General features: G+C 58.3%; 1 protein-coding gene across 3 annotated transcripts in view; it reads left to right on the top strand.

The window, feature by feature from the left end:
• INPP5A (inositol polyphosphate-5-phosphatase A) overlaps positions 1-11,177 on the top strand; it is a 158,784-nt gene that overhangs the window by 19,502 nt on the left and 128,105 nt on the right. The gene's annotated exons all lie outside the window — the stretch shown is intronic.

Below are 11,177 nucleotides of genomic sequence, written 5' to 3'. Positions count from 1 at the left end.
CTGGGTGACTCCCCTCGGGACCCGGGTGTTCTAGCCTGCCAGGGGCTCCCGTGGGCTGACTCCCATGGCATGTGTGTACCGCATGCCCGCCGTGTGCCCGGACCTGCGCGGCCCAGGGGATGGTGCTGGTGGACGAGCCGTGCTCGGGGACCCAGCCAGCCAAGCCCCGTCCCTGCTCTGGGGGAAGCAGCGTGGACCCTCCACCCCCACGGCGTGCCCTGCAGCCTCGGCAAGTGTGACTCGTCCCCACACGCTTGTGCCACGTGGTGCCTGTTTGAAGACTTATTTTAATTCCAAATCTAAAAATTTAAGAAACGAGCCAGACTTGTCTTTAGGCACTTTTCATCTCTCCGTCTTCGGCATCCAGCCCGCTGGTGTGGATGACACGCAGGGTGTTCGGGGTCTGCCGTGATCCGAGTGCCACCTCGCAGGGGCCCCTGGACTCGAGAGTTGGACGGGGGCGCGGTCAGGGCTGGAGCATCCGTTTTGGCCTAGACTCTCCACATACACGTGTACAGCTCTTCCTCCTAGTGTTGAGCCTCTGAGTTTGGGCCTGTGTCGTGGAGGTGACTGCAGCAGGGTCTTGGGAAAGGGACACGGCGGTCACCAGCCTCGCGGGCAGTGAGGCCCCTTCATCCTGGCTGGCTGCTGGGAGCAGTCTCGGCGTGCCTGTCACCTGCCCACCTGCAGTGACCCCCTGGGCTCCCCAAGGGCCCTATCAAAAGGAAAACATCTTTAAGGTGTTAATTTATTCAAATGTGTCCAAATAACTTTGAAAAAATTAACAGAAGGGATAGTTTTCTAGCAAAATATACGTGAGCACGCTGACCCTAGCGAAGAGAGGAAAGCGGAACTGGCTGATTATTTGTGCCGAGCGATCCGAGGGCTTGTGAGGGCCCCGCCCCAGGAGGCTCGGGGCGCAGGTGTCCTGGAGTGGGTCCCGCCAGACGCTCTGGGAGCCCTGCCTGCGGTTCTGCCTGAGCCGCCCACAAGGCCCCGGGGCCTCGGAGGCAGCCCAGAGGGCTGTGGGTGGGCCCTTCTGCCCTGCGCAGGACGGCCCCAGGGGGTTGTCAGCAGTGGATCAGGAAGGTCAGACCCAGAAAGGTGGGGCTGGGTAGTTGAGCTTATCAGAGTTAATAGTTTTATTAAACTACTGTATTTATTTTAATTGGAGGATAATTACAGTATTGTGGTGGTTTTCGCCACACATCAACATGATTGGCCACAGGTGTACATGTGTTCCCCATTCTGAGCCCCCCTCCCAGCTTCCTCCCCATCCCATCCCTCTGGGTCATCCCAGAGCACCAGCTTTGAGTGCCTGGCTTCATGCATCAAACTTGCACTGGTCGTATATTTCGCATACGGTGATATTCAAGTTTCAGTGCCATTCTCCCAGTCACCCCACCCTCGCCTTCTCCCCCAGAGTCCAAAGGTCTGTTCTTTACATCTGGGTCTCTTTCGCTCTCTCGCATATCAGGTCATCGTTACCGTCTTTTTACATCCCATATATATGCGTTAATATACTGTATTGGTGTTTTTCTTTCTGACTTATTTCACTCTGTATAATAGGCTCTAGTTTCATCCACCTCGTTAGAACTGATTCAAATGCATTCTTTTTAATGGCTGAGTAATATTCCATTGTGTATATGGACCACAGCTTCCTTATCCATTCGTCTGCTGATGGACATCTAGGTTGCTTCCATGTCCTGGCTGTTGTAAACAGTGCTGCAATGAACATTGGGGTACACGTGTCTCTTTCAATTCTGGTTTCCTCTGTGTGTATGCCCAGCAGTGGGATTGCTGGGTCATGGCAGTTCTATTCCCAGTTTTTTAAGGCATCTCCACACTGTTCTCCATAGTGGCTGTACTAGTTTGCATTCCCACCAACAGTGTAAGAGGGTTCCCTTTTCTCCACATAGAATTAATAATTTATCAGTAGGAAACCCCTCACTGGGTCATCTCCATAGATGCTAAAGCTGTATCCTTAATATGATTTTAAAACATGAAAGTCAAACATCTCCGTTAGATTCAGGGGGTAAGACAAAGATATTTGATGTAAACATGATTATTTGGGGCTTCCTAGGTGGCACTAGTGGTAAAGAGTCTGCCTGCAGTGCAGGAGACACAAGAGATGTGGGTTTGATCCCTGGGTTGGGAAGATCCCCTGGAGGAGGGCATGGCAACCCACTTCGGTATTCTTGCCTAGAAAATCCCATGGACAGAGGAGCCTGGTGGGCTCTAAAGAGGTGAGCATGAGTGAACACATACACACACCCACACACCGACACACACACCCACACACCCACACCAACACACACACACACACCATCATTTAATATGCTCTAGAGGCGTTGGCTAGTGTCATCAGCAGAGGGATGAGAGGAGCGTGGCTGTTGCAGCGTCAGAGTGGACAGAGATGCACGGCTGGAAGCAGGAGAATCTTCTGAAAACCTAGTGCACAGTGAAAGCGTTCAGTAGTGAGTTTAATGCATTCTTATACATCCAGACAGTAAACAGAGGGGGTCCTGTGTATGACAAGGGAACACACAGGAATGAGCTGTCACGTGGGGGCTGACCCCCGCAGGGCTTGGTGCCGTGATGCTCACCCGTCTCCGGTAAGCCAGTGCCGGCGTCTCCCCACTGTCCCGTCCTGCCTTGCTGGTCACCAGGTGCCCCCGCTCCCGGGGGCATCCACGCGTCGTGCCTGAGTTTCTCCTAGTTCTTCCCGTTTGTTCATTCATTCAGCTGTCCTTCAGCGTGGACTCACGGACTTTCATCCTGTTCCTGAGTCACAGCCGTCACCGTCGTACGCAGGGGCGCAGGCGACCGGCGCTGGCCGTGGGGTCTTGCAGCTGGCTCCGCGTTCACGCCCATCCTGCTGTTTCCTGAGTGCTTCCTGACTTTGGGCCTGACATGGTGCTCCTAGCAGCTCATCTTGGACTTTCCCTGCCCAGCCCTGGAGTTGGCCACTTCTCCAGAGTCTGGATCTTCCCAACCCACCAGACAGGGTCTAGGTGCTTATTCCCGGGGGAGTCACGTGAGACCTCCTGTGACAGACAGAGCCTGCCTGGAAGGCTCCCCAGGGCCCCCGGTCTCGTCCAGACCGTCTGCCAGCTGCTCAGACCAGCCGGCCTGCTCCCAGGGGCCCTGGGCCACCCCTGGGTGGGCACGTTTGCCCCTAGACCACCAGCACTGCTGGCAGATCTCCAGGTAGGGCACTCGAAGTGGCAGCCAGGACACGTCTGAGAGGGGTGACGGGGCACTCAGCCGCGGGTACAGCAGGGCACACGCTGGGGACTCAGGCACTTTGGGACTGGTGTCCGGGAGGCGTCAGGTGACCACGGTTAACACAGCCGCGTTGTAGACGTGAACGCTGCCAGGAGAGTCGAGGTGTAGAGGCTAAACCTTCTCATCGCAAGGGGAGAACCGTGACCCTCTGAGGTGAGCCGGCAGCGCTCCTCTGTGCTGGCTGTTCTGCTCTATAAACAGGTGTCAAGTCCTCACTTTGTGCACCTGGAAACGCGGGCGATGTGGGTGTCAGTTAGGTCTCAGAGAAGCCGGGGACGAGGTCAGGGGGGCACGAAGGACCAGAAAGACCCAGCCGTTCATGCAAGCTCGCCCTCCGAGCCGGCGGGGCTCTGGGGCGTCCGCAGCGGCCCAGCGGCCCGTGAAGAGCAGAACTGAGTCAGAGCGACTGCCGTCCCCACCCCCGAGAGCGTCGCCGGGGCGGGCACGTTCACCTTCTGCGCCGAGCTCTCAGGAAGGGCCCGGGGAGCCGCTGCCGAGGGTGCCCACCGTGCCCGCCCCGGGCAGGGCACTGAATCTGCACGCTGAGCAGGTGGGACCCAGGAAAGTACCAAGGAAGTGAAAGAAAGCGAAAGCCGCTCAGTCGTGTCCGACTCTTTGTGACCCCAGGGACTGTACAGTCCACGGGATTCTCCAGTCCAGAACCCTGGAGTGGGTAGCCGTTCCCTTCTCTGGGGGATCTTCCCAACCCAGGAATCAAACTGGGGTACTCCTGCATTGCAGGCAGATTCTTAAACTAACTGAGCTATCAGGGAAAGTACCAAAGTGAGTCTTAAAAAATCCAGGCATAGAGAAGACCTTTCTGAGTAGTACGCGCACACGTGTACATGCCGGCACACACGCACTCGTGCACGCACACAGTGTACGCACACACTCGTGCACCCACACACTCGTGCACACACACACTCGTGTACACACACGCACAGAATCCATAGCCATCTTTGCAAAGGTCAGTATGTTCGTCCTACCTGTGTTGGCCTGTCTGTCCTGCTCCAGCCTCGTTCTAGGCTCTGGGGAGAAGCTGGTGAACAGGACAGAACAGACAGCCCGTGCGTCCCAGCAGCTTGCATTCCAGCCAGTGTCTAGCTGACGTTCACATTCAGAGTGTTTGCTTCCACTTAAGGCGACCTCTCGAGGTGACGCTGCACGGCTGGTGAGCTTCTCCCAGCCGCGCCTGCTCCCCGGGCCACACCATCTGCCCCGAGGCCCCGCTGACCTTCCCCCGTCACTGTTTCAGTGCCTGATTATTGGTAATACGTTATTAATTTTCTCTAAATACAAAGCTTATTGTAATGTGAATTATACTCCCAACTTTTTTGTCATCACTAGATAGGTTAGTGCTCAATGACAACATCTGGAAAACATTTCTGTAAATTTTGGTGAAAGCTCAGCCATCTTCCTCATGTTTGCTTTCCTCGTGCGAACTCCAGATGAGGTTTTGCAGATGAGGTTTTGCATGAAGACCGTTGCGAAGACCACTTTCGTCAGCGCTGATAGGGAGGTCTGTCCTGGAAGTTCAGAAGTGTGTCTGGCAGCCCCGTGAGATCAACAGGCTTTTCAAACGATTTTGATTAACCCTCGAGCTTCCCATTTCAAGCAAATCATTATGAGTTTTGTGAAACAATGGAAGCTTAGTTAGTGAAGATTGAAATTTTATTGCCAAAAACAGTAAATGTGAATTCATGACATATATTTGCAAAAATAAACGTAGATCACAAGTGATATGTGTATGTTTTGAAGATTCAACACTCCAGAAATGTCTGATGAATTCTAGTCAAGCAATAAACGGTGTTAAATTCTGACAGTGCATCTTCTTCTGTCAGATTGTCATTGACTCTCTGAGGTTAAAAACAGTTTGAGTTTTACTTAATTCAGTTCGGTTCAGTCGCTCAGTCGTGGCTGACTCTTTGCGACCCCATGGACTGCATCACGGTAGGCCTCCCTGTCCATCACCAACTCCTGGAGTTTACTCAAACTCATGTCCATCAAGTCAGTGACGCCATCCAACCATCTCATCCTCTGTCATCCCCTTCTCCTCCTGCCTTCAATCTTTCCCAGGATCAGGGTCTTTTCCAATGAGTTAGTTCTTCGCATCAGGGGGCCATCGTATTGGAGTTTCAGCTTCAACATCAGTCCTTCCAGTGAATATTCAGGACTGATCTCCTTTAGGATGCACTGGTTGGATCTCCTTGCAGTCCAAGGGACTCCCAAGAGTCTTCTCCAACACCACAGTTCAAAAGAATCAATTACGCGGCGCTCAGCTTTCCTTATAGTCCAACTCTCACATCCATACATGACTACTGGAAAAACCATAGGTTTGACTAGATGGACCTTTGTTGGCAAAGTAACGTCTCTGCTTTTTAATATGCTGTCTAGGTTGGTCATTAGCTTTTCTTCCAAGGAGCAAGCATCTTTTAATTTCATGGCTGCAGTCACCATCTGCAGTGATTTTGGAGCCCAAGAAAATAAAGTCTGTCACTGTTTTCATTGTTTCTCCATTTATTTGCCATGAAGTGATGGGACCAGATGCCATGATCTTAGTTTTTTGAATGTTGAGTTTTAAGTCAGCTTTTTCGCTCTTCACTTTCATCAAGAGGCTCTTTAGTTCTTCTTCACTTTCTGCCATAAGGGTGGTATCATCTACATGTCTGAAGTTATTGATATTTCTCCTGACAATCTTGATTCCAGCTTGTGTTTCTTCCAGCCCATCGTTTCTCATGATGTACTCTGCATATAAGTTAAATAAGCAGGGTGACAATATACAGCCTTGACATACTCCTTTTCCTATTTGGAACCAGTCTGTTGTTCCATGTTCAGTTCTAACTGTTGCTTCCTGACCTGCATACAGGTTTCTCAAGAGACAGGTCAGATGGTCTGGTATTCCCATCTCTTTCAGAATTTTCCACAGTTTATTGTGATCCACAGTCAAAGGCTTTGGCATAGTCAATAAAGCAGAAATAGATGTTTTTCTGGAACTCTCTTGCTTTTTTGATGATCCAGCAGATGTTGGCAATTTGATCTCTGGTTCCTCTGCCTTTTCTAAATCCAGCTTGAACATCTAGAAGTTCTCAGTTGATGTAATGTTGAAGCCTGGCCTGGAGAATTTTGAGCATTACTTTGCTAGTGTGTGAGATGAGTGCAATTGTGCAGTAGTTTGAGCATTCTTTGGCATTGCCTTTCTTAGGGATTGGAATGAAAAGTGACCTTTTCCAGTCCTGTGGCCACTGCTGAGTTTTCCAAATTTGCTGGCATATTGAGGGCAGCACTTTCATAGCATCATCTTTTAGGGTTTGAAATAGCTCAGCTGAGTTTTACTTAAATGTCTCATTTTAAGAGTCTGACTTAGGATAGTCTTGTAAAGTCTCCTCATTGGTGAGCCCCATTTGCACCACTGCAGTAAGCCGTGGCAGCCTGGACCCCCCTGTGTCACTGGCCCTCGGCACGAGCGTGGGGAATGGTGTCATGGGGGGGCGTCCCTCCAGGTTCTGTTCATAGACTGCCTGGCGCCCTGCGCTTTTGGGCAGTGTCGCCGGCTGCAGGGTGAGACTGGGGGAGAGGGAGGTCTCCCTGCGGCTCCTCAGACCCCGCCCCGTGCGTCTTGGGTGTTTTCATGTCACATTCTTGCACGTCCTTGTCCTTCTGAGTGCCAACATCCTTGCGTCTCCCCTGCCCCAGAGCACTGACGGCAGGCCTGAGGCCGCCGCCTGACCGTCCAGAAGGGCAGCGACTGTGCAGTGGGCACTGGGCGCGGGGCTGGGCGAGGCCGGCAGACTCAGCTGTCAGGGCCGCGGGAGGGGGACTCGCATGGCGGTGTCCGCGACCTCGGGGGTGCCCGCCTGCGACCTCGGGGGTGCCCGCCCGCGTCCTCAGGGGCACATGGGCATCCCCTCTCCCTCTCAGCCAGGCGGGGAGCCAGGGGCTCCCTGCCCTGCTGAGGGTTGCCGCGTGGGGACCTGGGTCATTTCCTGGGTCAGAGTGGAGGCCTGTGTCAGCCCAGCTGAGTCTGTCTGCGCCGCTCTCCGCAGACGGTGGTGGCGGGTGTTGAGCTCGTGGTGGACGTGGCACGCGTGGGCTCATGAGGACGGGCTGGTTTCCGCTTAGGTTGCACCTGGGCTGGCCGGGTCCTGGTGGACGTGGACTGAGGGGGGCTGTGCTCCCCTCTGATTTAAAGGGGGCTGTGAAGGCGGCTTCCGTCAAGTGTTCCTGAAGCTGCCGGCTCGGGGGCAGTGGCAGGCGGGACGCCGCGCTTTCCTGGTGCGGGAGCCTCCTGTCCAGAAGCCTCAGGTCCGGGGACGGGCGCCGACGCTGTGTCCGTGTGAGCCGGGCGCTCGGGTCCGGAGACGGGCGCCGACGCTGTGTCCGTGTGAGCCGGGCGCTCGGGTCCGGGGACGGGCGCCGACGCTGTGTCCGTGTGAGCCGGGCGCTCGGGTCCGGGGACGGGCGCCGACGCTGTGTCCGTGTGACCCGGGCGCTCGGGTCCGGGGACGGGCGCCGACGCTGTGTCCGTGTCACCAGGACTTCTCTCTCCAGCACGTCCGCCACTGAAGGGGTCTGCTCCTGTGGGGCGGTTTTCACGTTCACTCACGGAGGGGGTCTCAGGCTCACTGCAGCTGTCTGGGCTCTTCTGGGCCTCATGCGAAGGCCCGTGGCCTCCCTGCCGCCCGGGGCCTGCACGTCTCTCCAGGACTGCCCGGCCGCGGCCTGTGGACAGCGCCTGCTCTCCGCCTGAGTGTCGCTGCTTCCCCCTGGCCCCTGGCCCCCCTGCAGACGCCCGCGGACGACCACCCCCAGACGCCTCCCCAGTGAGCTCCCTGGGCTCAGAGCAGGGGGGCTGCGCAGGCAGGAGTGAGCCGGCGTCCTCCGCAGACCCACCATCAGCGCGTCCGGGGGCTGGACGCTCAGGCGAGTGACGGAGCGCTCTCACCACATCCAGTCCCGGGGAACCAGCAAGAAAGGGAAAGAGCACGGCGTCCACTTCCTCCCAGACCACAGTGGGTGTGTATTTACTTCTAGGCTTTTTCCTGCAGAAATCCGTTTATTTGAAATTCTGAAAGCTGTGTTTACACTGGCGGGGAGCAATCGAGAGTGAACTCAAGCCCATGGCTTGCGGGGGCCTCCACCGTCGGCCGTCAGAGCGGCCCTTCGCGCAGCCCCGCCCGGTGCTCCCGCGCCTGCACCCGGGTCCTGGGGGTTGCCTCTTCTTCTTGTTCCCGTGCTGGCCTCCAGGCGGGCGTCCGAGGGAGTGGACGCCGTGGCTCCTGTCCGCTCCTGGACGGGGGACTTCAGGAAAACGACTCTCGCTGCCCCGCCTCCCCTGCGAGGCCTCGAACCAGCCGACTTCTGCCCCCGCTTACCCTTGGCTGTGTGCACGGCCCGGATGCAGCAGCGGGCTGCCGGCCGGGGAGGGGGTCTGCGGCACAGTCCCTCCCCCTGAGGACCTGCCCTGCTCTGCTGGTCACGGTGGATGGAGCTCTGGGTTTGGGTTCTGTTTGCAGGGCTCAGGGTGGGCTCAGGGTTGGGGGACGGACGTTTCTAGCACCTAGTCCTGGGGGGGGGTTGGGGGTCTCCAGGCCAGCCTCCTCCTCCTGACGCTCGTTGCCCGCCCCTAGCCGAGCCCCGGGCCTGCACTGCACGTCATGGACACCTGCCTTCCACACTGCTGGCCGGCAGTGCGCGTGCTGGGACGTTAGCGCGGACCGTCCGCGTGGCTTCCAAGAGCTGTGTTAGCCGTCGAGCTCACGGGGCCACCTCGACGGGCCCGAGTCCCGCTCTTGCTGCCCGGAGTGCACGCCGTGTGCTCCCTGAGCCCAGGGCCTGGGGGAGGCCCGGCCAGAAGGTGGACCGCACCCTCCAGTCTGTCTCAAGATCCCGTCCCCGTGGGCAGGGCGGCGTTCCTGGCACGTGTCCCGGACACTGGGCGGCTCTCCATCACCTCCGTCCCCCTCGGGCTCCCCTCTCTCTGGTCCCTGGGTAGCTGTCGAGCTCCTGACTTGGGAGAGGAGCCTGGGCTTTCAGGCCTTTACGGGATCCGGGGCTGCTACCTGGGCGAGCTCCACAGGGTGGGCTGCGAGTGGCTGAGACGTTGAGGTTTCTGGGTTATTTTAGTTGTGGAGACGTTTGCTGAAAGTCAGCAGTCTGGCCTCAGCATCTGTTTTGACATTAGACTCAATGTTGAACTTGCATCAAAAGGAGAAACTAGAACCCTCAAACTAAATAGGAGGGAAGAGCTTTGTACCCCTCAGGGGCTGGTTATGCCCACGGCAGAACAGGCCCACACTCACACTTGGTCGCCGTGGGCAGGCAGGGCCCTCTGACCTTGTGTCACGGGACCGCTCCCGCCCCAAACTCTGCCACTGCACACTGTTAGAGTGGGCTTCGCAGCACAAACAGAACCTCGTGAAGCTGTATGTGTGGGGTCCGCAGGGGGTACGCAGGGAGCACAGGGGACACTGGTCCCCCTGCTGGCCTCTGGACGCCGCCGGGAGTGAGACCTGGCGGAGGGGCCCTGCTGGTGGAGCCCGCCGCCCGGGGAGGTGTGCAGGGGGCTGGACGGCAGGCCCTGGGAGGGTGGGTGGCTGCGGGGGTCAGGGAGCCAGGGGGCAGGTGGTGGGGGACTTGGCCCAGTGTGGACGCGTGGCCACGGGAAGGTCTCCCGAGGCCGCAGAGGAGCCTGAGAGCCGCGGGGCCTGTGGGGGTCTCTGGTGAGAGTGTGACAGTGGGGTATGGGAGGGTCGCGCTGGAGCGAGCTGGTGGGAAGGGAGTCTCCGGGGAGGGCACCTGGGGGTCAGGTGGCCTCCAGGTGACCTCGGGGGAGATGGAGGCTTGCTAAGGTGAGGGACCCCGCGGGGCTGGGGCCGGGTCACTGGAGGTCACGCGTTCTCCTGGTGGGGGGTGGTCAGCAGTCCTGGAGGAGCAGGGTCCTCTGTGGGAGCGTGGAAAATAGCGGGAGAGGCCGCCGTTGGCGAGCAGAGTTGTCCGGGAGGCTGGGTGGCAGGAAGAGGGTGGTGCTTGATGGTTGTGGGTCATGAGGAGCCCCGTCCTACACTGACTGTCTATTTCTTTGGAAACAACACCATGATTTGGGGAAAGCACAGATTGTTTTCCAGGCCTGCGTTCAGAGCCGGACGGGGGGAAGCCACGCTCTTGGGGCTGCTCACTGCTGCTGTGTCCCCGTGCGCTGGAGGCCGGGGCCGCCACCCCCCATCAAGGATGATGCGGGGAGAGACAGGGCCTCCCACGCACTCGGGAGCCCCGTGGGCCGGGCCGCTGGAGACGGGGAAGCCCAGCCCGCACGCTGGGGACCCGGCCTCCGACCTCGCCAGGCCTCAGGCTCCTGGCTGGCCCCCGCCCGCCCGGTCAGCAGCGGCATGCGTGTGGGGGGCAGTGGGAGTCTCTCTAGGCCGTGGGCAGCCTCGTGTGGGCCCGGAGGTCTGCCCACTGAGTGCTGATGGCCCCCTTGGCGCCGTGGCTCCGGCTGCGGGCAGGGCAGGGGCACGAGGCCCACGAGGCACTTGGGGCTCTGGCTCCCTCGAGGAGGGCCTGAGGACAGGGTGAGGGCAGGGAGAGCGGGGCCCTCGGCCTCCGGGGTGGGCCGCCCTCCAGGCTCTGTCTTCCCTGGGCACACCGCTGGCGCCCACCCTGCCAGCTGGGCTGGGGGCGCCCGTGCTGATGGTGTGTGTGGGGGGGACGTCCCCACACCCCTCAGCCCGGCCCCTCCTCCCTGCGCCCTGATCGCTGCCTTCCGTGCCCGTGCACGCGCGCATGTGTGCGTGTGTGTGAGTGAGCCAGCCCTGCGTGTGTGTGTGTGTGTGTGAGAAAGAGAACCAGCCCTGCCCGCGCTGGGGGCCTTGGGGGACCCTCTCCAGGGCCGG

The sequence above is a fragment of the Giraffa tippelskirchi genome, chromosome 2 (genome assembly GCF_054371585.1).
Source record: "Giraffa tippelskirchi isolate mGirTip1 chromosome 2, T2T-mGirTip1v1.2.pri, whole genome shotgun sequence".
NCBI classification, from domain to species: Eukaryota; Metazoa; Chordata; class Mammalia; order Artiodactyla; family Giraffidae; genus Giraffa; species Giraffa tippelskirchi.
This window is presented reverse-complemented; position numbering and strand designations above follow the sequence as displayed.